Source organism: Pimephales promelas, chromosome 13 (genome assembly GCF_988280905.1).
Source record: "Pimephales promelas chromosome 13, fPimPro1.hap1.1, whole genome shotgun sequence".
NCBI classification, from domain to species: domain Eukaryota; kingdom Metazoa; phylum Chordata; class Actinopteri; order Cypriniformes; family Leuciscidae; genus Pimephales; species Pimephales promelas.
The window spans coordinates 170,560-181,696 of NC_142781.1; the positions used below are offsets into that span (position 1 = coordinate 170,560).

At 37.8% G+C, this 11,137-nt stretch overlaps 1 long non-coding RNA gene across 1 annotated transcript; it reads left to right on the forward strand.

The window, feature by feature from the left end:
- Positions 1-8,742: 8,742 nt before the first annotated feature.
- Positions 8,743-10,613, forward strand: LOC148973773 (uncharacterized). Its single transcript, XR_016145946.1, has 2 exons — positions 8,743-8,814; positions 8,895-10,613. It is a non-coding gene; the product is annotated as an uncharacterized LOC148973773 (long non-coding RNA).
- Positions 10,614-11,137: the final 524 nt, after the last annotated feature.

Genomic DNA, 11,137 nt, shown 5'->3' on the forward strand with positions numbered 1-11,137 from the left:
GTGATTTTGCTATGTGGATAAGATTGAACAGAGAATTCAAATTAATTTATACAGCTAGACACATAAATTAACACATAAGTTGCTGTTTATTTTAAGTTACAGACCTGTTCACCTGGAGAAAAACTCGATGAAGTGTTACTACAAGACATCCTGTCATAGCATTTTTGGTACATAACGGCAACCGTAGATGCAATACGCACTTGAAAAAGCGAGGCGCTGGAGAGCAAAATTCGTTTGAATGCAAAATACCATTTAACCACTAGATGGGGGTAATTCCTACACAGAGTCCCTTTAAAATTATTTGCGAATGGCTTCCTTTACACTATTGGAGATGCAGAGAAATTGTTAAGCTTTCACGTCGTGCCATTCGCAAAGATTACCTAGCGCTATTACCTTATTTTTGCCATTTGCAAGTCATTTAAGACCCAACTTAGGTAGGGCATATTAACAACTTGCCAAACATCAGAAAAAGAAAAAAAAAGTTTCATTAAGCCTAAAATAAAAGACAAGAAAATCTGCTTAGTTCCTTGAGTTTTATTTCAATAGTTCTTTGTAAAGAAAAGCCAATTATTCAGTCATCTTTTCCCTGAAATAAGAGATATTATGCAAGGTCAGCAATAGTACTCTGTGTGAAATAGTGTATTTTACTCTGAATTTATTTTATTTTGAAGCAACTCTATTTCTAGTGCAATTTTTTCTTTGTCAAGTTTTATTTCTCCCCCTGATTTTTGTTTTTTCAAAATACTCTATTTTCTGTTGAAGACTCATATAGGGAACGAATTTCACCCTGTGTCGTTTGTGTCACACATGCAACAAATAAAAAGGAGACGTTGTCTCTACACTGGCCACCCCTGTATCACTGCTGTGTGCAGACTCTTCTGTACAACAGAAATAATAGGCACAAGTAGAAATCAAGTTATTTATGTTTATGCTCTTGCAGGTAGTCTACTTCCTCCAAAGGACAGACATCTGAGAAGTTTTCTTCACTCTCCAGTGCATTGTGATTAATAACTCATGGCAAATTATTTTTATATTAATATAAGTTTATCAGTTTTTACTTTCGCAAGTCAAAGCAATTTATGTGTAGCGTGTAGCGATTTGTTTTAACAACGATTCGATTCGTATCACGATTCGTGGTTGTCGATACGATTCAAGGACGATATTGGTTAATTTAGAACGATACGATCCGAAACAATTTAGTGACTTGAAATCGATTCAGTAACTGAATTACTGTATACTTGAATACATCATTCTTTTCTTCTTTCAAGTAGACAAAGGACACAGACCGCATGAGGTTTATTGCCACTGCCACATCATGTCCTATGATCATGTCCAATGACATGCAGATCCAATTGCACTGAAGCACATCCGATACACTCACAACTGTTTAAGACATAACTTTACATTACACATTACATGTCCTACAAACAGCGTGACTCTTTTAGAACATCTCCGTCTTTACAAAAGCCAATGTGTTACATTAACATAAGTTAATATGTGTTAGTTAAGTTAATTTTAGTTTTAGTAATAATAAGTTAATAATGTGTTTCCACACACTGATCATTTCTCGCTCGTCGGCTTCTCCTTGTTATTCGCCATGTGTGTATGTTGTCATTGCGCTGCTGCTGGTGCGTGGCGATAACGTCACAGATAGACTGAATCGAGTAACGTTTAACGCCTGTTCTAAGAAAAAAACATATAAAGTCTGACGTGCTTAAATTCAATGCGTTATTTCCTAGTATCGATGCAATCGATTGATTAACTTTTAAAACGATTTTAGATCGATATATGCTGTCCGGAAGGCCAACAAGCAGAGCACAGATCGATGTAGTTGGATCATATGAATATAAATCGATACATCGATGTAGTAGATGAATTGTTACACCCCTACAATTTATCATTACTCAAGATTTAACAGTTGAAATGACTAAACCAGCCAATTTGGATTATAGGTCTGCTTCATTTAATGCAGCAACACATTATTTCACAGTGTACAAAGATAATTTAAATCTCATTTCCCAGTGATGAAGGTGTTGCTGCTACTGGTCCCTGATGTGGGTCTGGAAGAGCTGAACCCAGGGATGCCCTTCACAACAGGGCAATTCACATTAACCCAAGGGTCAGCTCTTCTGCCAGGGTCAGGAGCATCATTATTAGTTTTTTCTCAGCCTTTTTCCTGTTTGCTTTTATAAACAGACAATCATTTATTTAACAGTGCCTTTTTAAAAGAGACTAGTAGGCCCATAAGGCCTAGTAAAATTACCATTAAGTAGAATATTTTTGTACTTCACTTTCACCATGTCCATTATTATAGTGTGGTGACTCGACATTACAATGAACAAAGTAATTATGAAAATAAAAATAATAATAATAACAATAAGTTATTAAAACATTTGTCTTCTACTTTTGCCAGCACTCTCTCCTGGCTTTTGCACACTTTGAGGTGTTCCTGGCGTTTTAATTAAAGACTGAAATTCGGCATAACCTTGCATTAAAAGCGCTTGCTCTGCTTGGGAAAAAAACTGGGCGTGTCCTTTGGCCAAGCTGAACAGCCAATAGCAGCGCTGCTATCGATACATGTCCCCTTTTAAACCATCGCATGAACGTGCAGTTATCTCCGATAACTCAATCCAGCGATACTAATCATAACCGGCAGGAGTGTTCAAAGAACCCAATTAGCCGGATCATGCCGAGCACGATGATATTATCTCGGATGTCTCATTTGATCTCGGATGTTTTAAGCAACGTACGAAGAACAGGCATCACAGGCAAACATAAACATAAACAGACGCGACCGAAACATTTAAAATCCTTTATTTCAAAATATGCTGTGCTATATCCACAGATAAAAACTGTAATGGGATTGCAGATTCAAGAAGTTGCCATCTAAAGTATAGTAAGTATGTTTTTTTGTAAAGATTTCTTAAATATAAGTTTATTAAATGTATATAATTTATTAAATATTTATACAAACACACACACACACACACATACATATTAGGGGTGGAACGGTACATGTATTCGTATTGAACCGAAACGGTACGGGCGTCACGGTTTGGTGCACGAATTAACACAGAGAATACACGGTATAAAAATAACTAAAAGTTGCGTGCATATTAATTAATGTATCTACAATGAGCTACATTAATGAGCTACAACTCCCTATTTATGTTCCAGTGACGCAGCAACCTCTCCGATCATCCCACGGCACATCTCCACAGAGGCAGGCTAAACCAACTCCTCCGCTATTGAGAATGCTTTCTTTAGGGCGTCGCACATCGGCCGCGTCCCGTTTGACAACTCGAGGTATCGCACACCGGGCGCGCATTTGATCAGTTTCTGGCCAGCAATATTGTTATGTTTAAGAGCATTATGGAATTAAGATCATGTGTGTACTATGTTATGTTATTGTATTGTACAATTAAATAGTTGCTTAGGCTGAATTCACTTCACCTCAGAGCGTCTGTTAACTGGATGAATTCAGAATATCATGAGAATTTTCCTTCAACCAGCTGATTTCTGTAAATACATGCAAAACTGAAAGTATATTGCAGGCACCAACTCCCTCACAAACTACATGTCCCATAACTCACTGCCTGGACTCTTCATCCATTACAAATGTATTCATGTGTGTGTGTGTGTGTGTGTGTGTGTGCGCGCACGCATTTTCAATGTCAGTGTCACCAATTTATTTTTGTGGCGGTTCTGCATTTTGGATAATTTTATTTTACAAATGATAAGAAAACTGTTTTTATAGTCTTACGTGTGTGTGTCGATGTCGCCAATTTATTTTTGTGGTGGTTCTGCATTTTATTGGACAAATTATACACCTTTTTATAGCCTTACAAATGTATTCCTGTGCGTGTGTGTGTGTGGCGAGCATGATAATTTTGCATTGTGGGAAATGTGCCTCTTTATTTCTGTCTATGTATTCTGCTTGTTTCTGATTTTGATGATGAACTGTTTTTATAGTCTCAAAATTGTATTCCTCTGTCTGTCTGTGTGTGTGTGTGTGTGTGTGTGTGTGTGTGTGTGTGCGTGTGGCAAGCATGATTGTTTTGCATTGTTGGAAGTCTGCCTCTTTATTTCTGTCTATGCTGTTCTGATGTTGATGATGCATATCATATATTTACTAGGCGGTGTGTCCAGGGACAAGTGTTGGCATTTTGTTCACGCTAACATAAAAACCGATATCATTCCAATTAATTTTTTTTTTTTTTTGTAGATCTAGAAAGTGTTGAGTGGTGTGGAAAGTTTCGTACCATGTAGACAAAGAGAACATTTTTTAAAGGATTGACCAAAAGTCTTTTGTGGGTTAAAAAAACTGAAGATAATCAGAGGGTTAAAGGGGAATTTTGTGCTGGTTCTTGTGTACACAAATTTTCGTGCATATGCAAAATCTAGTTTGTGTGTACACGCACACGCTTAGGATGAAATCTATGTAAAGGTTATACATGAGGTCCGTGAAGTGGAAGTGATACAACCTGTTTTACAAGAGAATCAAGTTTATTTTGAGATTTTTTTTTTGTGATAGAACAATATATTTGTTTTGTAGCCTGTTCTTAAAGCAATAGCAGACACAAAATTAATCTCATTATTAATATAATTTACTCATATTAGATACACCATATCAAACTCTTACTAGATTCTCCTTTCTTCTTCTCCCCACCAGTAAGAACAGCTGAAGACTCCATCAAACGCTACTTCAGTAAAGCTGAAGCATACAACAAATTGAATGTTGACAGAAATACAATTGTCATGCAAGCCCCTATTGCTGAGTTGGCTATTGCAAACGCTGAACAGTTCAAAACTGTGAGAGTGACCTTTAAAAAAGGAGAAGGCATCTAATCAGTTGGGATATCGGTCTTGCACAGTGCCCGGCTCAGCCTAATGTAGACGAGATATTAACGAGAGCAGTGCTCTTCTTGATATCACAAAGAAATGAGATATTTACTTGTTAATTAATAATCTGAAGTTTATAATGTTCCTCTGGTTATTGTGAACATTAGAACCGTGTTCTCCAAACAGTTTTAAATGTTGATTTGATTCTTACGTTGTTAGGTAATCTTAGAATTAGGTATAGGTTAAGTATCATGTTTTATGTAAAGTAAAGTACGTGTACACTTCAGCCTCCTGCTGTCCTGAATTTGGATGGAGAAGGAACTGTACGGTAGGAGGAAAGTGGACACATTTTGAAGGGGCAGTAGTGGCCCTAAAGAAGAGCAAGAAAACAAGACTAAAAAAAATGAGCATGTACTAACGTGTAGTGAAGACTCATGTCGTAGTTAAGTTTAATTCTTCATTAGTAGGCTACATGTCTTAACGCATCATTAGATCATGGTAAAGTGATTATTAATTCAGGTATTTGCAGGCCCGGGGTGGGTAACTCCCGGTGGGGCACGTCGCTTCTGGGCTGGGCGAGAATGTATTATTATTTTCTTGATTTACATTTGTCACGTTGTGTATCTTCTCTTATAAAACGGTTAGTTCCAATCCTTGATTCTGATTGGTCAAGAGCTGTACTTTAGTCACAATAAAACACGGCTATGACCACTTCACCCGACGGTTCTATTTATCACTGCACCCTTAGCAACACCCTTAGCAACCATACATATCAACATAAACATAGAAAAAAACTACTATTAAAATTAAACTATTATTTTATAATTAAAAAGGCTAAAATGTTTAAAGTAAATTTCGATTTACTAGGTGGCATGACGATGGATAAGTGGTTTGAGGAACAATTTGGAGAGACTTCTACAAATACGAACCGTCATGCTGAAATGTAACATTGACACATTCGAGAAGACTCGTAATGAAAACAAACACCGTGCAGCAAACCCAATGGGCAGTGAAACGCTTCGGTCACTGGTGTAGTGAAAAGGGTTGCAGCATAGATTTTAAACAAATCACCAAGACGGAACTCAACGCACTTTAATATCCGTGACTTCACTGAACTGTCAGAAGCTCCACAGGAGAGAAATATGGGATCAGTATCTATGTGGCGTTACGTGCGGGTCTGAACAGATTCCTGAATGATCCACCTTTGAGTTTGTCCTGGTGTCTGATGAGAGACAGCGAATTCACCTCATCCAATAATGTTTTCGCTGGAGTCGTAAAGACAATGAGAAGAGAGAGAGGGTCGTGATAAACCGGAGCATCACACACCGATTTCTACTAAAGATTTCAGCGCCATAAAACTGTCCGATGCGCTTAATCCCAACACACCTGAAGGACTCGTAAACAAAGTCTGGTTTGACGTGCAGTTACACTTCGGACGTAGAGGAACCGAGAACTCATTCCAGACTCATTCCGCATTTTAACAAACGAAAATGGTCTGAAGTATGTCACAATGAGCTTCAATGAAGACACAAAAAACCATAAGGACCCACATGACAGAAATAAGGATAGCAGGCGTGGCTTCATGTTCCAACAAACTGGGAACCCGCTTTGTCCCGTTGCCTCTCTAGAGAAGTACTTTTTTCTTCTGCCATCTAACCCCCCCGCTTTTTACCTTCACCCCAAAAAGCAAAACCTCTCTAAATGTGTTTGGTACGTAGATCACACACGCAGCGGCACATAAATCATATAAGCGATTTTATAATTTGTGTTAAATCTTGTTGTGTTAAAGGTTTTTCTGGTTTTTGACGCAGGTACACAAGAGAGCCTTTGGGTGTGAACTACCTCGCAGCTATGTTGCCGAGAATTAGTAAAGCAGCAGGTACCTCCAAGGTTTACACAAATCACTGCCTGCGCAGCACCATAGTGCAGAGATTGTCCAATGCTGGTCTCGAATCGAAGGAGATTATGTCTGTGAGTGGACATAAGTCTGAAAGTACAGAGCTACTGGAGGCCAAACTTACAACAAAGAAAGCACTGGAGTGACACTCTTGCTGCAACAGAAAACACACGCTGACAGCGCTGAGCCCCGACTAAAATATCACCACAGCGGAGACCATTGAAATGAGTCAAATATTTAATGCGTGCACAATAAACGGAGATGTTCAAATAAATTTAAATAAACAACAATAAATAAAGTATCTCTTGTTAGGCAGCATTTCAGCGACTAAATTAATAACTAGATTAAAGACCTAACTGTTATCTATCAAAATGTGCCCTTGCGTTTTTATTTTATTTTATTTGTTAGTTTGCTGAGAGATAAGCTATGCCTATTTGTGTGAGGAAATTTCACAAATTTTGGTTTTGTATAAAAAGAATGAGCAAAGTTTGAGAATGGTTTGTTGTTTTTATTTGAGCTTTCCTGCATATTACACATTGGAACGTTGTTCACAGTCAGGGACTATATTTTTCTAGCGGAAGGAATGTTTTTATTGATTTAACTACATGAAAGTTGCACTAATACATTGTTTTTTATTGTAATGTTGTGTGGCAACCGTTTTTATAAAAGCAATAAGGTACTCGAGGCAAGTGCTGAATGGTGAATCAGTAACGGCTGAAGGGGTTACTCCGCTTCGCGTCAGGCCTAACAACGCCCTTCAGCCATTACTGATTCACCATACAGCACAGCCTCGAGTACCTTATTGCTTACTTAAAGGCTACACACGTTCAGTATTACACCGCAGCCCTGCATGGGTTGTTCCCTTCCTCCAAATAGAGTTGATTGGGTCCATGGCCTGCACGCATCAGGGCGCGTTTGCCTCCGAATGTGCAATCTCATTCGCTGCTAAATCTTTAAAGCCCATTTTCTCAAAATGACTTTTCTCTCATACTCCAAGTCCGAAATCTCCACTTCAGTCACATCTATATACATCAAATCTTCCAGTCTTGCACTTAGTTATATTATTTAGACATTTACTGAGGGATTTGTAAATGTATTATTCGTAGCCTAATTTTTATAACATTTGATTCCAAAATCATTTTTAAGGCTATTGACAGAATATTCTGATTTACAGCACAACAAAAGTAGATATCCATAAATCCCTCTGTAATTTTAAGAAAGAGCAGTATATGTACATGATAAACCAAATGTATTGTTTGTTCAGAAGTGGGTGTAGTAAAGGAGTAAATTACCACAATTTGATACAGAAAAAGTTATTATTACCATGACATTTTTTGCTATCTTCTCAGCTTAAGTGAATTATTATTTAACCTTTACATTACAGTTGAACCACGGTATTGATAAAAACTATACAATAGTAAGAGCTGAACTGTTGTTTCATTTATCCAATTTCCACCACCATGGAAAAAGTGGGCCGGTCTTGGGCCTGAAACTCCCGGGCTGGAGAGTGGCCCTGGATATTAGTACTTTATTATTCATGTACTGTTTTTGTAAAGTGTTACCAAAGTATTCATACAAAATTAGAAATTACACTAAATTAACAAATTCTATATACATGTAAAAGAATAAAAAAAATTAACTGTGAGGCCAATCAGTGACCTCCTTCATATCGGACAGCACAGCAAATTTGTTTAAAATTATATGAACCATTTAACTTGTGAAACTGCATTTTACAAAAAGATTTAAAAACATTCCTTAACCTCACCTTCTAATTACTAAGTCATAACTTAACCACAAATCAATGACATACAATGTGCGTCATGAACATGTTATGCAAGATACGCAGCAATGTTTCATTGAATTTTCTGTCCGCACCCAATGTGTTAGTAATGGAAATTCAGAGCAGGAACTCAATTCCAGAAAAAGTCCCTCCCAGGTTTTGGACGGGCTTTTAGCAAAACAGATGATTTTGAAGTACTAACATTTAAAAATAAAAACACAACTAATGTGCTGGGAAATCACTTCTCCTGCAGCACAGGCAATCTATCAACACAGGAGCACATAAAAACAAAAGGGTAAGTGCAAAGTCTGTCAATCACAAACTGAAAGTGAAATTGTGATGCTTAAGTGCTGACGTATTAGAATATATCTACAGGCACCAGCTGTACAATTGGCAGTGTTCCTAGGGACAGTACGCAGCCTGATGGGCATTAAAACACTGATAAGACGGAGAGACTCTTCACTCCAAAGAAGTTTGGCAAAATAAAGGAAAGGGGGAAAAAACGGCACTAAACCTTTCCCACTGGAAATAATCTTATCAGAGGAGCAGAGCCAAGACATTAGAAGGATCATCAACAACTAGGGAACGACCAGAATACAAACCCTCATCCAAGCTGCTCTGAAATATATTCAGAACATAAGAAAAGGGAAGAAAAAAGGATAAAAACAACAACAGAGATAAACTAGAATCAAACCTTCAACTTGCCCTATACAAGAGGTAGGCAATAATAACTTATTTTCCCCCAGAAACTTTGGAAATTGTAAATGGAATTGGAAGAAAAAGTTGAATTAGAGGGGAAATCCTTCAAAATGAATGCAGCTCTCTAAGCATAACGTTAGCAAAGGACAGTAAGTCTTCAAACCCTCCTTGACTGTGGCCAGTTGAGCTGTCATTTTTTTATTCAAAGTTGGAAGTATAACATTATGTCAGCAGCAAATCCTGAGATTCTTGTTGGAGCTCAACGGGGTGGTCAAATCTGTAACCTTCGCTTCTTCACACATCGCAGTCCTGCATGGAGAAACACTTTTTACAGATATTATGAAGGTAGGGTTACAGAACGGAGTATTCAACATGCCTTGCAACTGTGCGTAGTGGACTCCGAGAACCCACAGAAAAAACACCTAACAGTTAACATTTACAATAGTGGCGTTATAATGTTGCAGGGAGCACGTCCAGTGCTCATAACCTTTGAAAATGAGACCTTTGATGTACTAAAAGGAATGGTTGAGCAAATTTTTAATTAAAAAAAGAGAGATCATCGTTTCTTTTTCCTGGCGAAGACTTCCACCCAGAGAGCATCCACTAGACCTCTTCTATCCAGTGTCAGTCAAATACCAGTATGACCATGCACATCTAAACAAAGACAAGGTCAAAATACTTCAAAAGAAGTGAATGGGGTAGACAGACTACACCCAACAGAAATCCTCTGGCCAATCAAGGGACCACCACATCACCACCAGGACAAGGGTGAGAACCTCCACCTCATAGACGACTTTACCCGTGAGAACCAAGACGACACCACAGACCCACACAAACTACACCTGAAACCTCTGAGACTACATTCGGGCACCAACATCACCAGAGACACCAACCTGCAACTGACCAAAGATCCCAGCAGCAACTCATCAATCCAGACAGTCTATGACCTCCACAACCAAAGCCGACCCATTCAGCCAGAACTGAGATTTACTGGATGACACTAAATAAAAAGTCAGTCTGGCTGTTAAAGATACAAACGTCTTATTTATAAAAAAGGAAAAAGCAGTCAACATTAAAAATTATATTTAAGGATTATCACTAATTATAATGCATTTTATTTCTTGCATCTGTGTATTTTCCGAGGTGATGCCAGGAATCCAGCGAATATGTATGTGCTGTACTTCATGTAATGTCAAACATATCTTTCTCTCTGAAAACCCACTAATCTGGTGGAAGATGCATGCGGAAGAATATCCTCTTTTAGCACAACAAGCAAAGCGATATCTCTGTGTGCCTGGAACAAGTGTTCCTGCGGAGAGAGGTTTTCCAACTGCTGGTGATGTGATCACAGCGCAAAGGAGCTGCCTTAGGTCAGACTATGTTGACCAGCTAATCTTCTTCCAGAAAAACTTGGTAATAAAAAAAATGCGTTAAAATGGTTAGCAATGTCCAGACATGGGCTTTATGAGCATGTTTTAAAATTAAAAAAAAAAAAAAAAAAACGTAAAGTTTGTAGTAATGAGCTGTAATGAAACAGTAATGAGCATTGTGCAGTTTGTGCTACTTACCTTTTTGTGCAACATGCATCTGTATGTGCATATTTATTAATTATTGTAAAAGAAGTTATGTTAGTTATGGATACGCAATGTTCAGACAAGGGCTTTATGAGCCGCTTTGAATTTTGAAAAAAAAAAAAATATTTCAATGTTGCTGTTTTATACAGTAATGTGCTGTTTGTAAAGTAATGCAGTTTGTAACCTACATGTGTGCATTGCATTGTATTTATTATTATTTAAATCTGTTACAATGTTTGTTACTCAAAGTAAAAGTAAAAATGAATTAAAAATAATTGTGTGGGCCCTGTTGTTAATGCAATGTGTATTTCAGTAATATAGCTAAAGGAGGGTTTCAGTTACCAG